The sequence below is a fragment of the Pleurodeles waltl genome, chromosome 1_1, assembly GCF_031143425.1.
Source record: "Pleurodeles waltl isolate 20211129_DDA chromosome 1_1, aPleWal1.hap1.20221129, whole genome shotgun sequence".
NCBI lineage: Eukaryota > Metazoa > Chordata > Amphibia > Caudata > Salamandridae > Pleurodeles > Pleurodeles waltl.
In genome coordinates this window covers 743,423,384-743,449,832 of record NC_090436.1, presented here as the reverse complement: position 1 = coordinate 743,449,832, position 26,449 = coordinate 743,423,384, and the positions used below count along the sequence as shown (strand labels likewise).

General features: G+C 44.3%; 1 protein-coding gene across 12 annotated transcripts in view; it reads right to left on the bottom strand.

The window, feature by feature from the left end:
- SEMA4D (semaphorin 4D) overlaps positions 1-26,449 on the bottom strand; it is a 498,348-nt gene that overhangs the window by 223,368 nt on the left and 248,531 nt on the right. The window contains exon 1 of one of the 12 annotated variants that reach the window (XM_069227529.1): positions 25,506-25,591. The exons of the other annotated variants lie outside the window; for them this stretch is intronic. The gene's annotated coding sequence lies outside the window, so the exon portion shown is untranslated. Of the gene's footprint in view, positions 1-25,505; positions 25,592-26,449 lie in introns of those variants that run through there. 12 annotated transcript variants of the gene reach the window in all.

Below are 26,449 nucleotides of genomic sequence, written 5' to 3'. Positions count from 1 at the left end.
GGTGGGCGGTGCGGACTGTGAGGTGCTAGCTTGTGTGGCCTGACCCCGAAACCCTCCTCTAAAAGGTGTTTTGCGGAAGGTGTTATAAGATCCTCTGCTCTGCGGGGAGTAGAGTGCGCCCATGGCCTTGGCAGTGTCAGTGTCCTTCTTGAGCTTTTCTATAGCTGTGTCGACCTCCGGACCGAACAGAAGTTTCTCGTTTACTGGCATGTTAAGCACTGCCTGTTGAATTTCTGGCTTGAATCCAGACGTTCTGAGCCATGCGTGCCTACGGATGGTAACCGACGTATTAATGGTTCTTGCGGCCGTGTCTGCTGCATCCATGGAGGAGCGTATTTGATTGTTGGAAATGTTTTGACCCTCCTCAACAACCTGTTTTGCTCTTTTTTGCAGATCTTTTGGGAGATGTTCAATGAGATGCTGCATCTCATCCCAGTGGGCTCTGTCGTATCGCGCTAGCAGCGCTTGTGAATTTGCGATGCGCCACTGGTTTGCTGCTTGGACAGCAACCCTCTTCCCGGCTGCATCGAACTTCCTACTTTCTTTATCTGGGGGAGGTGCATCCCCAGAAGTGTGTGAGTTTGCCCGTTTCCTGGCAGCCCCTACCACCACAGAGTCTGGTGGCAGCTGAGAGGTGATGAAGACAGGGTCCGTAGGAGGCGCCTTATACTTTTTGTCCACCCTAGGCGTCACTGCCCTACTTTTAACTGGCTCCTTGAAAATGTCCTTTGCATGGCGTAGCATGCCTGGGAGCATCGGCAGGCTTTGGTAGGAGCTGTGGGTTGAGGAGAGGGTGTTAAATAAAAAATCATCCTCTACTTGTTCCGAGTGTAGTTCCACATTATGGAATAGAGCTGCTCTAGCCACCACTTGCGAGTAGGCTGTGCTGTCTTCCGGTGGTGATGGCCTAGTTGGGTATGTGTCTGGGCTGTTATCAGACACTGGTGCGTCGTACAAGTCCCACGCATCCTGATCTTGGTCGTCGTGGCTCATGGCGGTGTGAGCTGGCGAATGTGACGGGGTGTAAGTTGGCGAAGCCGGAGTTACAGGTGGAGGCGAGGGAGGAGGTGTTACCTTTTGTGTTGTTTGTTGCTGAGGAGTAAACTGAAGCGTTCTCTTTCGTTTGACAGGTGGGAGGGTACTGATCTTCCCAGTCCCCTGCTGAATAAAGATACGCTTTTGCGTGTGATCCACGTCAGTGGATTGCAGTTCTTGTTCAAATCTATGTTTCTTCATTTGAGAAGACATAGAATGCTCTTCGGTATAGGAGCCAGAAACAGGGTCTGATGTCGCTTTTTTCGGCTCCGAAAGCCCTGTCGATTGTTTTTTCGGCTCCGAGGTAACCTTCCTCTTTTTCTGTGCCGAAAATTCTTGGCCTCTATGTTCTTCGGCGCCACTGTCTCGGCGTCGATCGGTGTCGACACCGAACTCTCGGTGTCGATGCTTCTGTTTAGCACTCTCTCGGTCCCGAGGAGGCTGCGTGCCGGTGTCTCGACCGAAGTCGGACGATCTCGACACTGAATGGGCCTTTTTCGGTGCCGATTGTTGGTCACCGAGAATTTGGGTGGAGCCATGGCCGGTTGGCAGTGGCGTCCCCTGGGCCTTCTTTCCTTTTTTAAGGTTTGATCTCGACGTCTTACTCACAGTTCTTGTAGAGTGTAGCTCGTCGGAGTCTGAATCCTGGATGGAAAAGGATTCCTCCTGTTCCTCTTCTGTCTCGAACTGTGGACGCTCTTTTGGCGTGGACGCCATCTGGAGTCTTCTCGCTCGACGGTCGCGCAGAGTTTTTCGGGACCGGAACGCCCGACAGGCCTCACAGGATTCTTCGCTGTGCTCGGGTGACAGGCACAGATTACAGACCGAGTGTAGGTCCGTATAAGGATATTTGTTGTGGCATTCGGGGCAGAATCGAAACGGGGTCCGATCCATCGGCGTTGTCCTCCACGCGGTCGGGCCGACTAGGCCCCGACGGGGTGCCGAAATCTACCCCGAAGGGCACCGAGGCGCTTCGATGTTGAACGCGTCGTCGTATGTGTCTATCTCTAACCGGATCGCAACGATACCGTCGAAAATCTTCCGTCTTCAGCTAACTTTCCGTTCCGAAACTCGGAGCGACAGGAACACGTCCGAACCCGATGGCGGAAAGAAAACAATCGAAGATGGAGTCGACGCCCATGCGCAATGAGCACAGAAGGTGGAGTCACTCGGTCCCGTGACTCGAAAACACTTCTTCGAAGAAAAACAACTTGTAACACTCCGACCCAACACCAGATGGCGAGCTCATGCATACCATGTGTATCTACAGCGACAGATGCCATCGAACATACAAGTTCGAACAGCATTATCTTTTGGAAACACATTACCTCAACTGCAGAGAGTTCAACTCTCTGTAAACAGGCAGCCAAAGGGTTTGTGCTGCAGGGGGTTGGGCCTACCTGTCCCAAGGACAAAGTAAACATAAAAACTGGTTGCCCTTGACCCCAAACAAGATGTCCATAGGAATTCCACATCCCTGATTTAACTATCCATCTGGCTATACCTTGTTTTGATATTGGGTTTCCTGCATGAGGTTTTTGGAATGCAATAAATAGTTGTTTAGTCTTTCTGATGTTTTTAGTTCTGTCAATGTAATACATTAATGCTCTTTTGACATCTAATGTATGTAGTGCCCTCTCAGCTACGGAATCTGGCTATGGGAAGAACACTGGAAGTTCCACTGTTTGATTTAGATGGAACGGTGAAATAACCTTTGGTAAAAATGTAGGATTAGTCCTTAGGACAACCTTATTCTTGTGTAGTTGTATAAAAGGTTCTTGTATTGTAAACACCTGAATCTCGCTTACTCTTCTTAGGGAAGTAATGGCGATGAGGAATGCAACCTTCCAGGTTAGGAACTGTATTTCGCAGGAGTGCATGGGTTCAAAAGGTGGACCCATAAGTCTAGTTAGGACAACATTTAGGTTCCATGAAGGAACAGGTGGTGTTCTTGGTGGAATAATTCTTTTAAGGCCCTCCATGAATGCTTTAATGACTGGTATCCTATAAAGGGAAGTTGAATAGGTAGTCTGCAGGTATGCAGATATTGCTGCAAGGTGTATTTTAATGGAAGAGAAAGCTAGGTTAGATTTTTGTAAGTGAAGCAAGTAACCCACTACATCTTTTGGAGTTGCGTGTAATGGTTGGATTTGATTAATATGGCAGTAGCAAACAAACCTCTTCCATTTACTTGCATAGCAGTGCCTGGTGGATGGCCTTCTGGCTTGTTTTATGACTTCCATACACTCTTGTGTAAGTTGTAAGTGTCCGAATTCTAGGATTTCAGGAGCCAGATTGCTAGATTCAGCGATGCTGGATCTGGGTGCCTGATCTGTTGGTTGTGTTGAGTTAACAGATCCGGTCAGTTGGGCAGTTTGATGTGTGGTACTACTGATAGGTATAGCAGCGTTGTGTACCAGTGTTGCCTTGCCCAAGTTGGTGCTATTAATATGAGTTTGAGTTTTTTTGACTGAGTTTGTTTACCAGATAAGGAAGGAGAGGGAGAGGAGGAAAAGCGTAGGCAAATATCCCTGACCAGTTCATCCATAGGGCATTGCCCTGGTACTGCCTGTGTGGGTATCTGGATGCGAAGTTTTGGCATTTTGTGTTCTCTTTTGTCGCAAACAAGTCTATCTGAGGTGTTCCTCAGAGCTTGAAGTAAGTGTTCAGAGTTTGGGGGTGAATTTCCCATTCGTGGACCTGTTGGTGATCTCGAGAGAGATTGTCTGCGAGTTGATTCTGAATCCCTGGGATAAACTGTGCTATTAGGCGAATTTGGTTGTGAATTGCCCAATGCCATATCTTTTGTGCCAACCGGCTCAACTGCGTTGTGTGTCCCCCCTTGCTTGTTTAGATAATACATTGTTGTCATGTTGTCTGTTTTGACGAGAATGTATTTGTGAACTATTATTGGTTGGAAAGCCTTTAGTGCTTGAAAAAATGCTAGCAGTTCTAGGTGATTTATATGCAGTTTTGTTTGATGTACGTTCCATTGTCCTTGTATGCTGTGTTGATCGAGGTGTGCTCCCCACCCTGTCATGGAAGCATCTGTTATTACGTATTGTGGCACTGGGTCTTGGAAAGGCCGCCCTTTGTTTAAATTTATATTGTCCCACCATAGAAGCGAGAGGTAAGTTTGGCGGTCTATTAACACCAGATCTAGAAGGTGACCCTGTGCTTGTGACCATTGTGATGCTAGGCACTGTTGTAAGGGCCTCATGTGCAGTCTTGCGTTCGGGACAATGGCTATGCATGAAGACATCATGCCTAGGAGTTGTAATATCATCTTTGCTTGTATCTTTTGTGTTGGATACATGCGTTGTATGATGTTATTGAAGTTTTGAATTCTTTGTGGACTTGGAGTGGCTACTCCTTTTGTTGTGTTTATTATGGCTCCTAGGTACTGTTGTACTTTGCACGGCAGGATGTTTGATTTTGCGAAGTTGACGGTAAACCCCAGTTTGTAGAGGGTTTGTATGATTTGATTTGTGTGGTGTGAGCACTTTGATAACGAATGGGTCTTGATTAGCCAGTCGTCTAGATACGGGAATACATGTATTTGCTGCCTTCTGATGTGTGCAGCGACTACTGCTAGACATTTTGTAAAGACTCTTGGTGCTGTTGTTAAACCGAAAGGCAATACTTTGAATTGGTAATGTATTCCTTTGAATACAAACCTTAGGTATTTCCTGTGCGATGGATGTATTGGTATATGGAAAGACGCGTCTTTGAGGTCTAAGGTTGTCATGTAGTCGTGTAGTTTGAGCAATGGTAGCACTTCTTGTAGTGTGACCATGTGAAAGTGGTCTGATTTGATGTATGTGTTTACTATCCTGAGGTCTAGGATTGGTCTTAGCGTCTTGTCCTTTGGTATTAAGAAGTACAGTGAATAAACTCCTGTGTTTATTTGTGTGTTTGGTACTAATTCGATTGCATTCTTTTGCAATAGTGCTTGAACTTCTGTCTCCAGGAGCTCGGAATGATGTTGTGATAAATTTTGTGCTCTTGGTGGTATGTTTGGAGGGAATTGTAGAAATTCTATGCAATAACCATGTTGGATAATTGCTAGAACCCAAGTGTCTGTAGTGATTTCCTGCCATGCTTGTAATAATGACCTATTCTTCCCCCCACTGGTGTTGTGTGGAGGGGATGAGTGACATGTGAGTCACTGCTTAGTTGCAGGGGTTTTGGGGCTTTGAAATTTTCCCCTATTCCTAGGGAATTGCCCTCCTCTGTATTGGCCCCGAAAGCCTCCCCTGTACTGTCCCTGGTAACTGGACGGTGTTGCCTGTGAAGTGCTGGCTTGTGTGGCCTGACCCCGAAACCCCCCTCTAAAGGGTGTCTTGCGGAAGGTGCCGTAGTTTCCTCTGCTCTGCGGGGAGTAGAGTGCGCCCATTGCTTTAGCAGTGTCCGTGTCCTTTTTAAGTTTTTCTATCGCTGTGTCCACTTCTGGACCGAACAGTTCTTTTTCATTGAAAGGCATATTGAGAACTGCCTGCTGTATCTCTGGTTTAAACCCAGACGTTCGTAGCCATGCATGCCTTCTGATGGTCACGGATGTATTAATTGTCCTTGCAGCTGTGTCTGCTGCGTCCATGGAGGAGCGTATCTGGTTGTTTGAAATGTTTTGACCTTCCTCAACCACTTGCTTTGCCCTTTTTTGTAGGTCTTTGGGTAGATGTTCAATGAGTTGTTGCATCTCATCCCAATGGGCTCTGTCATAGCGCGCAAGTAGTGCTTGAGAGTTGGCGATGCGCCACTGGTTTGCAGCCTGTGCTGCGACTCTTTCCAGCTGCATCGAACTTGCGGCTTTTCCTTATCCGGGGGTGGTGCATCCCCAGATGTGTGGGAGTTGGCCCTTTTCCTAGCTGCTCCTACAACGACGGAATCTGGTGGCAGCTGTGCAGTGATGAAAACAGGGTCTGTAGGGGGCGCCTTATACTTTTTTTCCACTCTTGGTGTGATTGCCCTACTTTTGACCGGCTCCTTAAAAATTTATTTTGCGTGCCGGAGCATACCAGGGAGCATAGGCAGGCTTTGGTAGGAGCTGTGGGTGGAGGAGAGGGTGTTGAATAAAAAGTCATCCTCGACCTGTTCTGAGTGGAGGCTTACATTGTGAAATTGTGCTGCTCTAGCCACCACTTGAGAATACGCAGTGCGGTCTTCTGGTGGAGATGGCTTCGTAGGGTATGCCTCCAGGCTGTTATCTGACACTGGGGCGTCGTATAAGTCCCATGCGTCCTGATCCTGGTCACCCTGGCTCATGGTGGTGTGAGCTGGGGAATGTGATGGAGTTTGTGCTGGTGAGACGTGAATTACAGGTGGAGGAGAGGGTGGTGGAGTAACCTTTTTCACCACCTTTGTTTGTGGTGTTTGTTCAGTTTGGAACTCCAGTCTTCTCTTTCTTCTAATAGGGGGAAGGGTGCTTATTTTCCCTGTTCCCTCCTGTATGAAGATACGCTTTTGCGTATGGTCTACATCGGTAGATTGCAGCTCTTCCTCGAACCTATGCTTTCGCATTTGGGAGGTTAGTGAATGCTCCTCTGTATAAGAGCCTGAAACTGGGTCGGTTGCAGGTTGTTTTGGCACCGAAACCCTGTCTGCATCTTTTTTCGGCTCCGAGCTGACTTTTCTTTTTTTTTCGGGGCCGAAACCTCTCGGCGTCGATCTTCGTCGGTGCCGCTGTCTCGGCGTCGAGCCGTGTCTACACCGCTATCTCGGTGTCGATGCTTGTCTCCAGCACTTTCTCGGTCCCGAGAAGGCTGCGTACCGGTGTCTCTACCGGAGTCGGACTGTCTCGGCACTGTTTGGGCCTTTTTCGGTGCCGACGGTCGGTCACCGAATTTATGGGTCGAGCCATGGCCTGGTGGCAGTGGCGTCCCCTGGGCCTTGTCAATCTTCTTATGTGTTGTTTTCGACGTCTTACTCACGGTTTGTGGGTCATCGAATTCCTCGGAGTCCGATTCGTGGATCGAGAAGGTACCTTCCTCTTCTTGTTCCTCGAACTCTCGGTGGGCTGTCGGCGCGGACGCCATTTGAAGTCTTCTGGCTCAACGGTCTCCGAGTGTTTTTCGGGACCGGAACGCACAACAGGCCTCGCAGTTGTCTTCACTGTGCTCAGGTGACAGGCACAGGTTACAGACCAAGTGTTGGTCTGTATAGGGGTACTTGTTGTGGCATTTGGGACAGAAACGGAACGGGGTCCGTTCCATCGGCGTTCTTCAGCACGCGGTCGGGCCGACCAGGCCCCGACGGGGGATCGAAAAAACTACCCCGAAGGGCACCGGAGCTCTTCGATGCGGTGTTGAATCTAACTACGCCGATCCCGACCGCAACAATACCGACGAAAATCTTCCGAATTTAGCTATCTTTCCGTTCCGAAACTCGGAGCGACAGGAACACGTCCGAACCCGATGGCGGAAAAAAAACAATCGAGGATAGAGTCGACGCCCATGCGCAATGGACACAAAAGGAGGAGTCACTCGGTCCCGTGACTCGAAAGACTTCTTCGAAGAAAAACAACTTGTAACACTCCGGCCCAACACCAGATGGCGAGCTATTGCAAAACATGCGTATCTACAGCGACAGATGCCATCGAACATATAATTTCTAACTGCGCCTTAAAAATAAGTAATTCACGGCTCATCCGGCCACCTGACAATACCTCGCAAAAATAATGCTGAATGCTTTTCAAGTGACTCCATCAATGAAAGCAAAATACCCACTACCAAGCAACCCTTTCTTTTGCAGAGTAACCGAATGTGCACATTTACATTTCTTTCAGGCAGCAGACACCATAGGCAAGGCTTGTTTCTTGTACAGTGATCTCTCTCACCCTCAGCTTCACAGCACAAGAGACTGTCTCCCTTTATACACTTGAGGTGAGGCATCACACGTTATAATTGATGGTCCCAGGACAGTTGACAAAGTATGTGAGCTGTTTTTGCCAAATTTAAGAAGTATGGGCACGTTCTGCCCCTCAGATCCACACACTTCGACCTCTGTTGGACACTGCCCAGTTCAGTCTCTCAATGGCCATGATGTTCCACTGCAGCGTGTGCCACTGAGATATAATATGGCAGCCAGGCCTTTGCATTTTCAAGTGAATACCAGTTCCAGTGTAATCACCTTTCGATTGGTGGTCAGGGAGCATTTGCCAAAACTGAGCCTATGTTATTCGGCACAGAAAGTCCTAATTGCTTTCAATGTTGTGAAGGTATGTTCCAATAGGGTCTTATAAGCAGCAATCACACTATATGTTTTTTTGAACGATAGGGAGAAGGTTCCAGAGGTGGTAAAGCATCTGCCATCACTTGCTCAGAGTCAACATTCCCTTTACATCTACAACATTCTTCAAATTCTGCCCAAACGAGCTACATGACCAGGGTACCAGTCATCCCTTTAACCGTGTATGCAACAATACGCATTGTCATTTAAACTGCATAAGTGTCTAGGCAGCGATCCAACTAAGGTGATGTGAAGTGGTGAGGTAGAGGGTATGGAGATCTCAAAGATGACATTCTAGGATTCACCCGAGAAGTGAGTATATAATAATTCGTAATTATAGGATTTGACTTGGTGTGCAACTCTGTTCACATTCTCCTTCAGCACACATCCTAGGAGTGCTTATAATCTGTATGCACATTTTAACACCTGAATTTTGCTTAAGTGGCGACAATTTCATCACACTGCTATTCAATTTAATGAAACTAAACACACACAAGATGTTACAAATCTCCAGTAAGAGGTTACCATTCTTCAAAGGAGTATTGAACGACTGAGTGCACAAAAATAACAAAGCCAGCACCCATGCAGAAATGCCTTCTTCGACAATAATACTTGGGATAGGATGGGGAGGCTACATTGTAGGTGCAGCCTCTCCTTGGTTATTTGGGAATGCTAAGTTGAGGCAAGGCACATTCTGCAATAGCAAAGTTCTCCTCAGTTTGACATGTTTAGCTTGCCTCCAGCTATTTGACCTGTCACTGAAAGGGACAATTGAAGATATGAAAGGAGAGAGACTGTTTTCCACAGAGGAAACAAACACATCACTGAGTGGGGAATAGCTGGGCCAACCCAAACTATAAAGTAAAGAATATTAAATGATTCTGAAGCTGTTGCATGCTATTGTTTTAATTTTTCTGACACCCAACTCGCTTGCTGAACTATTTAACAGCTCGCCCAAGGCGGTGGCTACTGTTTATTCAATATGTGTACATAAGTACTGTCCTGCTACCTTAACTACTGGCTGATACTTGTAAATGCAACAAATAAAATGCAATAAAGACAACAACAAAAAAAAGTAAGTAGTTTTGTGGCCGACATGGCAAAACGATTGAGAACTGTCCTGATGAGCGTGAACGCTGAAACATGTCAGCATGTGATTTTAATCTTTAAAAGTGCAATGTTCGTTAAACAAAGAACTAAATATTGACTCTTACACAATCTGAATTTCACCCATCTATTATCCTGTTCTACTATGCTACTGGCTATTAATATGCGTTACTGCTTAGGATTTGTTTTAGTCGTTAGGTAGTAATATTACCGTTGCCATTTGTGTGTGCAAATTAACGAAGTGACATTTTCAATACCGTAATCAAAATATAAAATAAGCAAAATTCTTCCAGTCTACAGAATTTGTTTGGCAGACTCCGTTTTGGGATAGGCAGTTCAGGAAGAATATGTAGTGATTAAGCACAGGGCAGACAGGGTCTACTTCTTTCCAAATGTGGTCGTTGAGTTTGTTTGCCACTGGTGTCATGGAATCCTTCCTACTGTGACGTTGCAAATTAGTCCATATAACCCTTTCCACACAGAACGCTCTGGGTTGCAAGGGCAAGCAGTCCGAGGCTTGGCAGGGAGTTACACAGGAGGAACAAGAGCTCAGAACATTAACCAACAGACACAAAGTATAGTCTAGCACAGCGTTACTTAAAAGAAAGTACTTCAATCTCAACAAAACTAAACACTACACAGTTCATAGGAATGCAAGTATAGGGATATCTCAGTTACGGTCTTCAGTAAGGCGCTACACCTACCTTTCGGTATACTATTTTCCTGCTATAGGAGATGTCGGACTACAGTTCCCAGGGTACACTGGGCATAGACATTGATTAGGCACAGGGCATATTACTTCAGAAATACCCCATTGATCCAATGCATACGTTAAACTTTTCATCCTTTGCGTTTATTTGGCAAAGAGTCTTAAAACCACACAGCAGCAACATCGGAGAGTTCCAGTTCCTTGTTACAGTTGCAGGCTGATCTCTAAGTTACCTGCTGGGTGGTATTGCAGTTTTGACAGTGCTGTGAATGCTGCTTGCTTAACTGACTTTAAAGAGTCTGTGGCAGGGACCTTGCCTTAGAACAGGGACTACTGGATGAAGAAGGCATGGCTGGCCTGTTCATCCATCAGCACTCGTCTTGAGGATGGGTTACCTCCTCAGCCAGTTGCAAATAGGTGCTCAGATATGGTGGTTGCAGCCTAATTCATCTCGGACAGTGGCAGTTGCAGCCTCCATATTCATCAGGGATTTTCTGCTTTGATGGTAAGGTGATACAGTGGTTCTTCATGTTCATAAGCGCCAGTCTCTTGGGTTCCTGGTGGACTGCCAGTCGACAGTGATGCTTGTCTGGCAAAATTCTTGGGGCAGTTTATAAAGGAACAGCTCAACAAGATAAGAAACAACCTCATAGTATGGGTCACTTCTAGTTTTGCCCTCTTGTGGTAGTTCACTTTCTCTGGGTGCTGCCCCACAATGGGAACATGCTAGGCTTCAACTCCTGGACAGTCTCTTCTCCTGCACGGATATGCACACTTCCTCTCTCTAAGTAGGAAGAGGGTGCTTCTAGATACTTTAGGGAAATCCTCAACTCACCCAGCCTCAAGTGTAGACTTAAATGATGTCATCTCACCTCTGGAAGACTGCTGTTTGAACGACACTGGCCTGGCTACACAGCAGCTCTTCCCGTAGCCAGTAGAGTATTCCCTTCTCCGGCCAAGAAGAAATTTGAACTGGAACAAAGTTGTTGGTTTGGATACTGCTTTTTTACACGTTGTCTTAACAGTGGATGTGAATCCACTGTAAGACTTCCGAACATACATCATTTGTTACTCATTTTCTTGCTGCTCCTCAGACAGACTTAGTGCAAAGTATTGGCTCTCATAGGAGGTAACAATGGGACTAGCTCCAAGCAAAAGTATCCAAAAACATGGGCACAATGAAATGTGATACCTCTGCAACTAACTATCATCCGCCTTCCCAAAGCAGGAATAAGAGATGGGTAAAAGGGCTGGCCTTGTGCAGAAATTGCCTCACCTTTAGCAACTGACACTGCAATCCCACCCCTCATGCCTGCCATCTATCAGTGGCCGTGATCAGGAAAAAGTAATTTGCAGACTTTTGCTAACAAGGCACCTACTGAATTTCGAAAGGAAGCTCGATCACCATTTTTCTCCACTTCAGTGACTTGGTCTCCAGCCATGAGAATGTAGGCAATGCACTTCCACTGTCTGGAAAAGCTGTCCTAACCTTCAGCCTGAAGGATGATAAACCAGGAGCATCCACAATGGATCCCCACCTAATACTCAATATCCATACAACAGAGTCGTACTTTTGTACATGTGCTACACATGCACTACACACAACATGCAGGGAGAATGTATGCACCAATTTCCCATATTAGCGGATATTTACATAAGAGCAGTCAGTAGACCGCTTTCTCTCCGACACAGAAAAAGATCTAGTCACACTAAAGATACACAAAGCTCATAATGCTGCTGCTTTACATGTCTCACACCAAACATGGACAGTAGTCCTATGCCCATTGTAAGAGCATAACAGGTCTGCTCCTCCAGGTCATAGAACAGGTTCTGAGCTTTGCATTATCGGGGATATGCCTATATCTCTGCTCACATGCTAGATGTGCACCACTCTGGAGCCAACTAAAAGTCAATATACTGTTTCCACATGCAATCTGGTGCTCAGGATAGTGGCGCACACCAATAGGTCATGCAGGGGACCTTCCTGTCCCAACATGGTTATACCCTTGCACCTGATGAAAAGTAACTGTGCAACAATGGTAACTCCAATATGCAGTTTCAATGACATAGCTGTGCATCTGTCTAGATGTATACTGAGCTCATTCTCTCATATATAGTTACTACACATGATTTGAAGTGGTTATCTCTTAACGTCCATGGTCTTAACTCCGCTAGCAAACGGCGACAGGTCTGGCACTATCTTGTGCAACATGACCCCGATGTCATCTTCCTGCAGAACACCCATCTGCTTAGAACTGATTGCTACTGCATTGCACACCCTAAGTACTCTCACCAGCACTGGGCTTACACAAACTCCATGACGCTAGGCTTTGCAAGAAGGAATTTTACACAAAAAACTTTCAAAATGACTAGGGACCCTGGTAGGCGGTTCCTCACCCGGACTGACAAGAGGGGTATGCCCAGAACCAAGCACAGGATGTATTCGTTTGTCAGATGCTCACAGACCAACTGAGACCTGTTGGTGGCGACATTGTGTGTGTGGGGGGTGGGGGTGGGGGGGTGGTGGTGGTGGGGGGGGGGGGTGATTTCAACTTAGTACGGGATACCAATCTGGACAGAAATACAGCACATGCTCAGAGTATGGGAGCTTTGTCCAGGCTACTTAAGAAAGGGCCCTAAGAAGCAGGTTTAGTTGATGTTTGGTGATATCTACACCCAGACACAAAGGACTACTCTTTTTGTTCACATGTGCACTTATCTTACTCCAGCATAGACTACCTGCTCATCAACTCCTCCTTACTGAGACACTTAACATCTGCGCAGATTTCTGACATCTCTATTTCAGATCATGCACACGTAGAGCTTACGTGGACGCAGAGTGCAGGTACCTCTCCCTTCAACTCTGGTGATGGTCAACAAAGCAGCTAAAAAAAGTTCCATTACCAAATACTTGGCATTCAGCTCCCTGCCTGATACCTACCCCCCCCCCCCCTTTTGTGACGGGTCTAAAGCTACTATACATGGAGTAATGACCACCATCTACATAGCTAGGGCCTAGGAGGCACATCTGTTTAAAGCAAAACTCACAGAAGACATTCTCTCCTTAGAGTGTTCTGATAAGCAACATCCTGACATTGAGGGCCAAGCAACAGCTGGCTATATTGTGGGGCCAGCTCCAGGCACACATGGTCAACAAAGCAGAGCGTTTCCTTCTCCCCCTCAAACAAAAGTACTATGCAGGAGGGGACAAGGTGGGTGCTCTTGTCCGTACGCTGCGTCAACAGCATGCTAGGTCCCAAATCGTCAAAATCCAGACAGATGACTAGCTGGGCTATCAGAGTCAGACAAACAGGAGGCTTTCCAAGCCTTCTACCAGCGCCTTTACACTTTGGGGGAGAGGATCAAACTGCAATAGCCAAGTGCCTCCAGAACTGCACCTGGCAAACCCTAGACCCCTCTCTGATCTGTGACCTGGAAGAACCCTCCTCCATGTCTGAACTCGCAGAGCCGGTAAAGAGCTTCCCAAGGGCAAACCCCCTGGCTGGGGCGGTCTTACCCCAGCCTTCTCTTTGATCCTCTCGCCACAACTCCAACGCCACTTGCTTAAGTTCTACAACTCACTCACCCCCACACACCACAGGCCTCACACCTATCATGTCCAATGCAGAAATTACACTCATATCCAAGCCTGGCCAGGACCTGACACTTCGCTCATCTTACTGCCCCAATAGCCCTATTGAATACAGACACTAAGCTTTACACCAAAATGCTGCCCAACCACCTAGAAACTCTTCTACCAGGGTTAATAGATCCTGATCAGATTGGCTTTAAACAACATAGGCACAGTTCAGACAATGTCCGACACCTCGCTCATCTAGATGAAAAGGTCCACTGACATGCCATCCCATCCTCCTACTCTACTTCAATGCCAAGAAGAAGTTCGACCGAGTGAGTTGGGCTTTCTTAAGAGTGATCCTTCAGAAAACAGGACAAGACCCAGTCATGGTCAGCAGGATCATGGCCTCATTCTCTGCACCTACTGCCTCCTTTCGAATTAATGGCCAAACAACTTGCTCCTTTCTCTTGGTCATGGGGCACCTGGCACAGCTGCCCCCTTGTCACCCCTGTTATATGCCCTCGTGGTGGAGCCACTCGCCAATCATCTGCAGCAATCCTCCGATATTAGGGGCATTCCTTTTGGGAATGTTGCTGTACGCAAATGATCTCCTCCTTGCCCTGACAGAGTCAGACACTTCCCTCCCCATGGGGGTCCATGCTCTTCAGACTTATGAGCAGATATCTGGGTGCAAGATTAATCTGGCCAAGTCACAAGCGTTTAACCTTACTTTCCTGCAGCAACATCCTCAAGACCTGCAGGCACTTGCCACCTTTTAATGATCCTCACACTCCACTCAGTACCTAGGCCTCACAATCACAAACTTCTTAACCACTTGGTTGCGGGCTAATCAGCCACGCTATCGTAAGGCAGTGCATGGTTAGGCTGCATCAACGTGGTGAAAATGAATGTCCCCCGGGGCTCCTATATCTGTTTCAGTTGCAGCCCACTCCCATTCCCTCAGAAGAAATCAAACGGCTGCAAGGGGATCTTCACTCCTTCATATGGAAGGGGAAACATGCTTGCGTGTCCACTGCACTTCTTATGCTCCCAAGAAACCAAGGAGGGCTCACCTGTCCAACCTCCAGGACTACTAATGGGCTGCCCATCTATGCTACATCTGAGTAGGTGGTGTGGGAGAGCGAGAAGAAATCTGTGCATAACGCTCAGGCGGTCACTTGTCAGCCGCTCTGGGACCTTGCCTGGCTTCCGAAGCGGCACCACCCTCGCAGTGCTTTATCTAGCCACCCGAATGGACACAGTACTGGAGATATGGGACAAATTAGCAAGTGGGAGAGGTCTGGCCACATTCCTGACCCCTAACACTCCAATCGCATAGACCCCAGACTTCTCTCCTGCCCTTCCTCGAGATTCCTTCCCAGACTGGGTTAAGGGCGAGTACAGAATCCTACAGGACCTATTCCAGGGCCTGAGTATCAAACCCTTCAACCAGTGCAAAACAGAATTTCACCTTCCTGAATCTGCTAGTCATTAATACTTTCAGCTACGACACTGGGTTCTCCAAACCCCCCATTGCAATGGCTGTTACCTGCTCCCTTACCCCCTTTAAACAACTTGTTTGCAGCTTCGAAGGCTCCTGTGGTCTGGTGTCAAGACGTATGATGTCCTATAACAATCACATCTCTTCCCATGCTGTCCATACCAGTGAAAATGGGCTCCAGACAACGCTTCCGACATCACTGAGAAACAATGGGAACTGCTGTGTAGGGAGATCCTGCAAACACACAGAAGCATCCCTTAGCAAGAGGCAGCCTATACAGTGAGTGGCATTATACCCCAGCCCATCTACACTCTATCTACCCCACAACCCCAGCTACGGGCTGGCACTGTGAAGCCACCACATGTGGTGGGGGTGTGCCCCCTCTTACAATTTTCTGGAAGGAGTTTCGGAGTCATAAAAAAGGCATCTTGGGTTACCCGATCTCAGCAGAGTATCAGGCAATCATTCTCTGATTCCGCCCAACATCATTAGTTGCAATGACCCATGGAGACTGGTATCTCATACATTATGACTGGCGCCGCCAGACAGCTCATAGCTCGAACCTGGAAGTCTCCTTCTGCTCCCCCGGCAGTTTACACCGCTCTGGCACACCTTTGCATTGGAGCAGATGACACACAAATTGTCTCACAGATAAAAAAAATCCTGAGCCTATGGACACCTCTTATTAATTACATGTCCCTCTTAGAATACTTATGCTTTCAACCCCCTAGACTTCACACCCTTCATCTGTTTGACCCGTCGGGGTGGGGGAATTCCCCCGACCCCCGCTGAGGACCTACAGCATGGCGATTACATTGCATCCAGAGTCCCTCTCCCTCTTACACTTCCACAACCACATACACCCAGCTGGAGACCACCCGACCTTCCTTGGCTTCCCCCAATTTCCCTCCCTCCCTGTTTGTTCATCTGTTGCATTTTTAACATAGTCATGCACCAACACGGGTGAAAAACACTAGTTCCTTTCCCCAGGATCTCCTGATCTCGTAAATGGGAGCAAATTGGCCCTCTCCTTCCCTGCGGTTTGGGACAGTGTAAATGTGTTTATTGCAAATGTTTCTGTATATTTTGCCACTGCTGTGCAAACGCCTATTGATGCTCCTGCTTTTTCAACTGAAAACGTGTTGCAACATTTTAAAAATTCAATAAATAGATCTGGAGTAAAAAAATATTATGTCATTCAATTACAACCTATCGAAAAGGAATTTACTGGCCCTCTCCCTAAGCTATGGGACACGTATCACAAAGCAACAATATAATTCCCAGAGCAACAGCTTCAGCAACATTATTGCTGCGATGACTTGACTACTAGGTTATGATGTCCTCCACAGACTACACTTTAGGATAGAGTGAGGTGCCACCAGGATACTGACAAATCAAGACTTCTTGATTGGCCCACCAAATGAGTCATGCACATATATGTACAGTTTGAAGATAAGTTAGAGCAGGGGTCTTCAAACTGGGGGGCGGGCTCCCCTAGGGGGACCTCAAGTGATTGCAAGGGGGGGGGTGCCAGGCTCTGGCCAAAAAAAAGCATTACAAACAATTGTTTTGTTTTAAACAAACATGTTATTGCATTTTTAAAAAGGTAACAGTACTTTACTGCAGTGTTTAAATACGTCTAGACATATTTAAACATTGCCATCTTTATAAAATTTGTGAAAAATTCTGAGGGGGACACAATGATTTTTTTTTTTTAACTGGGGGGGGGGGGGGGGGAGGGGCGGCGGCATTGAAAGGTCTGGCGACCACTGAGTAAGAGGAAAATATTTGACAATCTGTTTTCTGGCTAGCACAAATACATTTTGACATCAGTTAAACTATATAGTGTTTTACATTGAATACAACCTACACTAAATGTGATGACTTTTATTCGCACTATTGCTACATTTACTTTTTCAGTTTCTTTAGCAACTAAGGTTCCTTACAATCAAATGGAGCAAAAATGACAATCATGAACAGAAGTAACAGTGACAAAAAAAAAAAAAACCAGAAACAAATTTCGTATGAACAACTGTTTATGGCTTTGAAAGCAATAAACTACATAAATTAAAACACATGGTAATTTAACAAATTTAACTTTACAAAACATATGTTCCTTTCTTGCAGCTCCTCTCCAAACATCATGGATCATTTAAATAGGGAGTTGCGCAAACAAAGAATATACTGTGACCTCATGAAGTATTTTTTTTTATTTTTTACAAAGGATATTATTTTACCTGTTGTCCATATACATGTTTTAATCAATATATTTAGAATACAGTAAACAAGTACTGATTGAAGGGAATGTCCTACATAACAAAGTAGGGTTAATAATATACACAGGCTCTGTAACTCTTCTTCCAACTTGAAACTTTAAAAGACATGCTTAAATAAGTAGCTGAATAAGTTATACATACATTCCAAGAATAAAGTATGGATCAGCAACTTACGAATTTGAATCCCCCTTGAGCACATCCACGCCCTGAAGGTCGTGCACTGAGTACCAACAACTGGGAAATAGTAACATGTCTAAGTAACAGCGCATCAAACACTGTATGAAAGACAAGTTATTGGAGCCAGAGGCACGGCAAGGCAGGTGAAGAAGCAGTGGCTGATGGGCGAGTGAGTTGAGCGTTGCGTTACCATGACAACAAGTCTACAGCTCCCTCCAAGTTAAAAGGGGAAAATCAATTTCAGAACTTCAGTGAGTAATCTTTGTAAAGTCTTTGTATACTTGATCAGACAACGCATTGCCGAAATAGGATGGGTTCATACTTAACACATTCAAAAAAACATAAATTGTCCATGACAGATATGTCTTGGTCATGGGTACACTTCCATCAAGCGACCTCTGAATCACCCAAATTTTACAATGACCTAGAATTCATTCAGTCCAACAAACGTTTTCCGAGTTAATTGTCTGAGCTCGAGAAATGAAGAGAGAGGAGGGCAGAGGATATTTTACATGGTTTAAGAGGAGCAGGTCTGAGCATTATTATTTTTAAACCCTGGGTAGTGGGACAGGAGGGGAGAAAGATCTTTACAGGTCGGTGTACCAAAAACAAAAAACTCCCACAAATTATACCACTTCTAATAAAAACAACATTATTATAGTACATCACACTCTGCTGGACACCACAAGCTCATGGAGCAACACTTTTTTCGTTTATTTGAAAAGCTGTACTAAAAGTAGATTGTGTGAAAAAAGCCTATGGCTAGAAGTCGGAGGTCGATATCAAGTTTATAGCTAGTGCAGCAGACCACCGTCTGCTATATCTATAGCACTATATACCTCGGAAACAGACTGCCTACTGCCTGATGCAGCCATGGAAACAGAAGATATTCACGATACATGTGCACAGCAGGGCATGCCCCTCCTCGCACAGCACAAACACACGAGTTAAGCATGGCTCTCTGTGGTGAGATTCTCCAATTAACCCCAAATATGAGATTCACGATTTGTCTGAATACTCTCAGTGAAACCAATGAATATTTGCAGTTCAAGTCTTCGTGAGATCACCAGATGATAAGAAGTTGAGATTTAAGGAAAGTTTCTAGAACAAAGGCGAAGTAGTGTGGTCAGCTACAATATGCCATGTTCACGCTACCGGATATTAAACAGGCATGGGCTAAAAATACGGCGGTCAAATGCATTTCAAGTGAAATTATTTGTACTGAAATAGCTTCTTTTAGGGCGCATGCTTATTTCCAGTTGCTTTGGGCCCAGACCACTCATCTAAACAGAGTACAAATAATAAATAGACTCTATATGGCATAGAGATTCCCTACCAAACATAATAAGAAACAAACCACAAGGAGTCCTCCCATCCACAGAGGAAGATAGAAGGGTAGGTTCCTTTATGAAGGAATGGTGTCTTTCAAAATCCTTTTTAGGGGGTATTTTACTCCTTAAAATACATGGGGACAGTATCATTCACAAAAACCTCTATGAAAGCCTTGATCTTTTTTGCTTGCCGTGAAGAAATGTAGTATGCAGTATCTAGTTGTGAAACGAAATACCAATATGTAGCAGGAATTTAGATGCAAAATATATTTTACATTGTTCAACATGTCACATTCCAAAGGTACTGGAGTTCAAAAGGAGAGCAGATAGATCCAAAGTTTTTCAATGGACTCCAGCAGCACAATAAGTAACCACACTTCCATAAATGCTTCCTATCAATCAATGACTACAAAGCTTCTGAGAAATACACTTAAAAAACAGATCTGCTTAAAATGCAGGTGTAATTCTGTTCAGTACCTCACCTTTCACACTATCTTATGGCTCAGGCAGAAGACTGACATCACATATCATCTCTAATGAGGTGTTACAGAAGAGCAGCAATGTATTTTTCTGCTTATAGTTAAAGGATGATCGCACAACTACTTTTTGTAATGGCTTTAGGTTTCCATTTTACCACAAACGAGGATCCAAGAAATCACAAATACACACAATATTCGTTTTTGAACTGTTAATAGTCATGCGATTTTCAAAGTGCATTTCTCTAATGCTGTCAGTTTACTGAAGAACAATAGGGTCTGATAAAACCAGGCTCTATGGTCTGTATATGTAGATACAGGGAGATGTTGGGCTTGTTGGATGTTGCATCACTATACAGAATGGCAGTGGTTGTTTGTTAATCGATTTGGAGTCTCGTCTACATATAAAGGTTAGCTGTACAGTGTCTGCCCATCATCAAATTATGTTTTTCATTTAACTTCGTTGTTTATTAGTCTTGCATACTGTCAGATAAAAGATAAGATACTAAAACCGCAGGGCTTGGATTGAGACCTCTTTAGGCAGGCATACTATGTAGAGATGCATCACAAAGCATGGTCTTATTTGTTTAGTTCAGATTAAATCAGTCTATTCCATAGACTCTACAAGGCATAAACGTGTGTTCAATACGATTACTTATGTAGAAATTGATATGTCATACAGGATATGAATCAGGTCACAGTAAGCATGCTCCAACAAGGTTTCTAATCAAGCAAATTCAACATCCAAACTGTGCAATACTGGTAAGCAGACCAAACCTAAAACAAAAGTGAACCATATAAACAAGTAGCAACAACTGAAAGGCTATAGCTGGAAAGCAGATTCAGTAGTGTGAAAGCCAAGTGAAGAGATTTCTTCAGTCCTGCCAAATATGAGCCGGATCCATGAAACACACTTTGAAAGGAAAGTGGACTATACAACAGTGTCTAACCAACTTCAAGTGATTGCCTTAATTGATAATGTAAATCCCACGCAAACAGTTAACATCTGGGAATTGGAGGGATGCATAGTCTAGTTGCATCTACACTTTTCAACAGTATTTTAATTGATTTTATTTGGCATTTTATAACCCTCATAACAAGACGTTGCAAAGGGAGGAAATGGGAAGGGAGGAAGGGAAGCTCATGTAGATGGTGGGTTTTGAGTGATTTGCAAATTATCTCATGTTAGAGTAATTGTTAAGAAGCAACCCTGCAACATTCCAGAGGGAAGAGCATTGTTGGTACACCTGCTTCAGAGCCAATTTTTCTACACAGAATCAGTAAAAGGCGGCACTGGGAAGCCAACCTATTGCATCTGGTTGGGAAAAAATAAATGGATTCGTAAGTAGCCGGGAGCTCAGTCACGCAAGGTTTTTCACATCAAGCAGAGATTTTTACATGTGATTCCATGTTAGGTGGGCAACAAATGGAGTGCTTTTAATTCTAGAGTGATAGGATGGGAAACTCATGTCGAAAAACAGCAGGGCAACAAAGGTTTGCACGCTTTGATGTTTGCTCAATGTTTTGGTGGGAGTCTCACATGAACTCCACAACAGCAGTCGATAAGTGCAACAGCCGTGGCAATGACAAGTGCAATTTTATAGACTGTAGCAGTGAGGGTACCCACGGATGAGACTGAGGTGAAAAGCTACAATCCGGGTTACAGAGTTCACCTGAATGGGAAGAATAATTCAGTATGGAAAAAAATACTCCAAGGTCTCTGACTGAATGAGCAGTGCTGCAAAGTGCACCAGATAATGTGGCAAGAGTTTCCCTTTGAGCAGCATCACAACTGTAGTGCTGCCTAAGCAAAGTCAACAATCATCCATTTTGTGTGTTAGAAGCAGTTAGCCACGTTTCTTCTGTTTTCTGGTTCCTTGTGGATATATTGTGCTAACTATACAAGGCACAAGTGGCTGACAAGATAGGCGTCTCCAAAGGTAGCATGGACTTGCATTAAACAAACCCCTTCATCGCGGAATCCAACAGATATATCCGATTCCGGCCTTTCCTGGGCAGCAGTGAGCGTCTGCGAGCTAGAAGGATGAAAGGAATTCCTGCCCTCCCACCTCGCAGGAGCTGCAGCAGGCCAGAAACCGAACCACAAATGCCAACGCATTAAGAGCCGGCAATTAAACTGGCATTCGCATCAGCGCACAACCTGCGGACAACCCTGAGCGACCCCTTGGGGGACACAATCACATCGAAGCTCTTTTCCCAGTGCACATCCGAGGTTAGGCCTTCGCCCTCCAACCTGAACACTGTTTTGATAGCAGGATTGATTTTAAAGCGTGCATAAATAGTAGTGGTGTCAGACGGAAAGGTCTTTATTCGCTTATGTGAGCTAGATAGTGAGCTATTCCTTTAGGGAGCTGATGAAGGGCAGAGACGCTGGGCGGGGATTCCCCTATATATCACTGATGCAACCCTGTGGTGAATGTACATCAGTGGCGTAGCGTGGGTTGTCAGCACCCGGGGCAAGGCAAGTAATTTGCGCCCCCTAACCCGTGGATTTTAGCACTCGCGAGTGCGAGCGCGCCCCCCCCCCAGATGTTGCGCCCGGTGCGACCGGCCCCCCCTGCACCCCCCACGCTACGCCACTGATGTACATTGTGGGGTGGCGTATGCTTTATGACTAGGCAAGTGTGTTTTCAATACTCCTCTACTGCAAGAGAAGACTGACTAAAGGGAATGTGTCACAGAAATGCAAATAGGGCAAATGGAACCATTTTGATGACAATCTACTGCGCTATGTTTAAAGTATATGCTTATCAGAGTTGACAAGCACTAGCTAAACAATAGCTCTGACCTCTAGGTTGCTCCAGTGTCAATTTCCGGTCTGTGGTTCCTTCATTGTCATCCGACTCACTGGCTCTCACTTCACTGGCTTCTACTCTCATGCGGTTGTGTACCAAGCCTCGGTCTCTTGCCCCGTTAGCCGCCATCCTCTACCTCGGTCTTTGTGCCTCCTTTGCTCTTGGTCTACTTCGACTGATCTACACTGGAATCTTGCGCCCCATGTACCAACTCCACCTGCCACCATGTCCATGTACCCTTGTCGTAGACTCCTTTGACCGCCCTCCTCTGTGCCGCCTTCTCAATGTTTTTTTATCAAGATTACACTTAAAAGCCAGTGTTGACATCAGTGGAGTAAAATGAGAACCCGGGTGATAGGCATAGAGAAAACTGAACAGGGAATCTGAAAGCCTGATGTTTACAAGACCTCCTCTAGGGAAGGCTTCATTCTAACAACGTTGTCCTTGGTGTGGTTATTGTGTTGCACTATGACTGTACTTCGTAACACCACTACTATCCAATGTCGAGGAGCACGCCAAAAGAAAAATTCACTGTTATGTACCGCACTTTTGTTTCTCGATCTCTGTTTTCAATAGAATAAAAAATATATATATTTGAAAGAAATCTTTGAATAAACAAAATACTTTGCCAGAGAAAACACTAAAGAGTTTTCACATATTCTGTTATTTTATAAGCAGAACAACAAAACTGCTAAAACTGTAATGTGACTTAAGAGAAACCCCCTGGTTGGTCTTGTTCGTTTCCAAGGGGAGAAGCACATTGTTTCACCTCACTGGCTTCACGTGTTCGGTAATACCTGGGGTGCAGAGAGGTATTGCAACTCACTTAAAGGAAACCATATAATTAGTCATTACTGACGCACAATAAACAAAGCCACGGACTCCAGCCAAGTACAGCAGACCTGCATTCAAGGACAAGAAAGGTGACAAAAGAAACTTGTGGGAAAATAAACATGCTTTGTAAACCATTATACAGAAACACTGGCACCATCCCAGAGGCAAGGGCAGCAAGATCTTTCATTTTATGTTTTCTACTACAGAATGTGAGGAGAGTAACATATGGGAAACAAGCATTTATAATACAATGCAATAGGTTTCGCATTTGTGAGAGTTCGAGCCATTGGTGGTGTAAATGACACTGTCTTTTACCTATGTGTTTAGGTTTGGAGTGTAGTGGATTGCTGGCGCGCTTGGGTTCAGGATCCACAAGCGCTCAGGTGAGAAAATCTTTGGATGTAGTAGCGCTAGAGCAGAAGTTTTAATTAAAGTATTAATGAGTATTCATGTATTCTGAGTAATGGATTTGCGTAGAAAATGTAATATAGAGAAAAATAAGGCACGCATTTGAAAATGTGTCCATGTGAGTGGTCGCCAATATTCACAAAGTATACTTATTAATGGCTTGTTAATATGAAATATGGAGCTTATGTTTGATTAATGTAATAGTACATCATATTAAGGGTTATGCATTATGTATTATTTTAATAATCGTAGGAATTAACTTAGCAAAGGTCTAGGCGCACGGCCTCATGTCTAGCTGTATTTCTTAAGCATTAATAAAATGTCCGCTCAGAGAATTTACATCATAATTTTCCACTGTGCTCACTAAATGTGCCCATAGCTAAAAGTCTTTCTTATGAGAACCAATTGCTAGAAAATGCTGTTCCTGCTAAATGTAACAAAGTAAGTGTAATGTGCGTAAGACTGACTTTCTCAGGAGAAGAACAATGGAGACACTGATCGCAGTATACGGTGCAACAATATTGTTACCTGACGAACCGGAAGATGAGGACATTACAAGAGAAGCCAATCAGCGACATGTGAACTGTGTACTAGTAGAAATTATAGATTTGAAGTTTTAGTTTTATTGGACAAAGTGTGAACATGTGATCCTTTGACCAATAGGGATTTGGGAAGTCATTTTAGGAAATCTAACTTAGCCAGACTGCACTGATGGAAGACAGCGCAATTGCCCATTTTCTTCTTGCCGAAAAGGCCATTACTTTACTGAGCGTCTGGAGACGTGCTTTACTTTAATGCTTAAAGACGTTGCATTTTTTATGAACGTTGATGCTGAATCCTGATGTCTTGCTGACTGAACTGATGTTCTGATGACGATGACTATCTTAGCTTGCCGATCCATTTGAGGAGAGGTATATTATTACTGATGTGTTTAAGTCTATTTGCTTTTTCTCTCCAGGTACCAACCACATTATTTTGATAGAGCCATAGTTAGATGTTTTCTAAATTGGTGTTGCATGAAGCCCAACATGCTAATGTGGTGTTAGATAAGGATCCTCACTAATGAAAGTCTGCTATAGGGGTAATAAGCAATTTCTTTCCTTTGCTGAATATAATATTGTTTGCTCAATTGTTCTGGTTATTAATTTGCACTGTAACCTTAGAATGTGTAATTGTCCAAGCTTTGATTAGATGACATTTCTTTTGCCGCTTTGGGCAGCCAGTGATGTTTCTGTAGGTTTATCATTTGATTTTGAGATTCTTATGTGACATTAGCATTGTTAATACAGGGAAATAAATATTGTAACTTTTACTAAAAAGTGTGGTTATTCATGACAAAGTTCATGGTGTGTGATAATTACTGACTCCAATTGATTACTAATGCTATTTTCATTGATTGGTTATTGATTTGCACGCACTGGATCTTTGGTGGGAACATGTTAAATGCAAGTCAAAAGGTTAATTGGCCGATTTGCGTCCCCTTGTAATTTTATTTAATAAGGTTTGACACGCTAACAGTAGTCAGATTCATACAATCACAAATCATGGACATTAAACCATAAACAAATTTAGACCCCATGAACAATTTAGACTTCAATGAAAACGCCAATCTGAATAGGTTTCAAAGCTTTATTACAGTCCCAAAATCAATGTCAAGTAAACAGTGCGCAAAATTAAGTTATAAACATACATGAAAACCATAGGCTGACCAAAGCGTTTAAAGTGATTTAGTCTACTAAACATCAATACTGTTAAACACTCCAAAAAAGTGACATAAATCAGCAAAACCACAATATGCACAATAATTTCAGATTTCAAAACAGATGATGACATCAGCATACAATTTTAACAATCATTTTCTAGGGCTGCCCCATCCTTACCTCTAAAACAACTGGGAACGTACTAACATGTGGGCAAAAGAAAGACAAAAAATATTTTTTAAAAATGATCTAAACTAGGGCAACTCACTATAAAAATGTGATGGTGTAAGTGATTAAGCTAGAGGAAAAAAGAAACCACATTTAGTTATACCTCTCTTAATGGGACAGCTCACAAGATGATTCATTCAGCAGTAACGGTCACCTCTTCCGGCGTCAGTTGACAGCAGCATCAGGGTTGTGCAGAAAATGAGCTGCACACAGGACAATTCAGCAGTTCAGAATTAGTTAGGCATATTAGTACTGGAGAGCATAACAAATGGGGCAGTTAAGACTATGATGAAAAAACTCATTAGAAAATTTAGAGTGTGCAGCAGACTTAATAACAGTTCTGGACAGATTCGAGGCAAGAGGAAAAGGAGCGAACTCCAAGTTCTTCACTAATTAAAATATGTGCAATACTTGTGATTGGTCCTTCAGGCGGGCCCACTTCTTACATCAATTTCAGTGTCCAATGGCTGTTGGTGGGACCACCAAGTTTGCAACTTTTCCAGATTCTCCTCAGCCAAAGTGCATTTTCAATTTGATGATTTGATACAGTTCCGCTAAAATATTACATTTTCTAATATTCTGCAACATTAAAATCCCCTCTCACAACACAAACTATACTAATATTTTTTCACATGAGAACTACAAGATTCCTGTCTTGTTCGACAGGTAGAACAAATACTGCAACATACTTATTTCTGAACCATGCTCCTCGTCTACAAAACAGGATTTCATCATAACGTTAGAAGCCTAGGAAAATAAATTCAGGTCAAGGGGAACAAAATAAGCAAATAATTTTCCTCTACTGCTGTAAGAATGAACTTAAGGCCTAGTTCAGCTAAGAAAGTCTAAATGCACATTAATGCAATTAATACATTTATAAATCCTAATGCACGCCTCACAATTAATCATATATGCAGAGCAAATCATTTTATTGCAAACATTTATGACATGTTTAAACATGCATGTTTTACATTTACATGTTCATTTCTCGGTTAGACTTTTAAAATGAAGATTTATAAGTTGCCACATGCTAACTTTTATGCCACT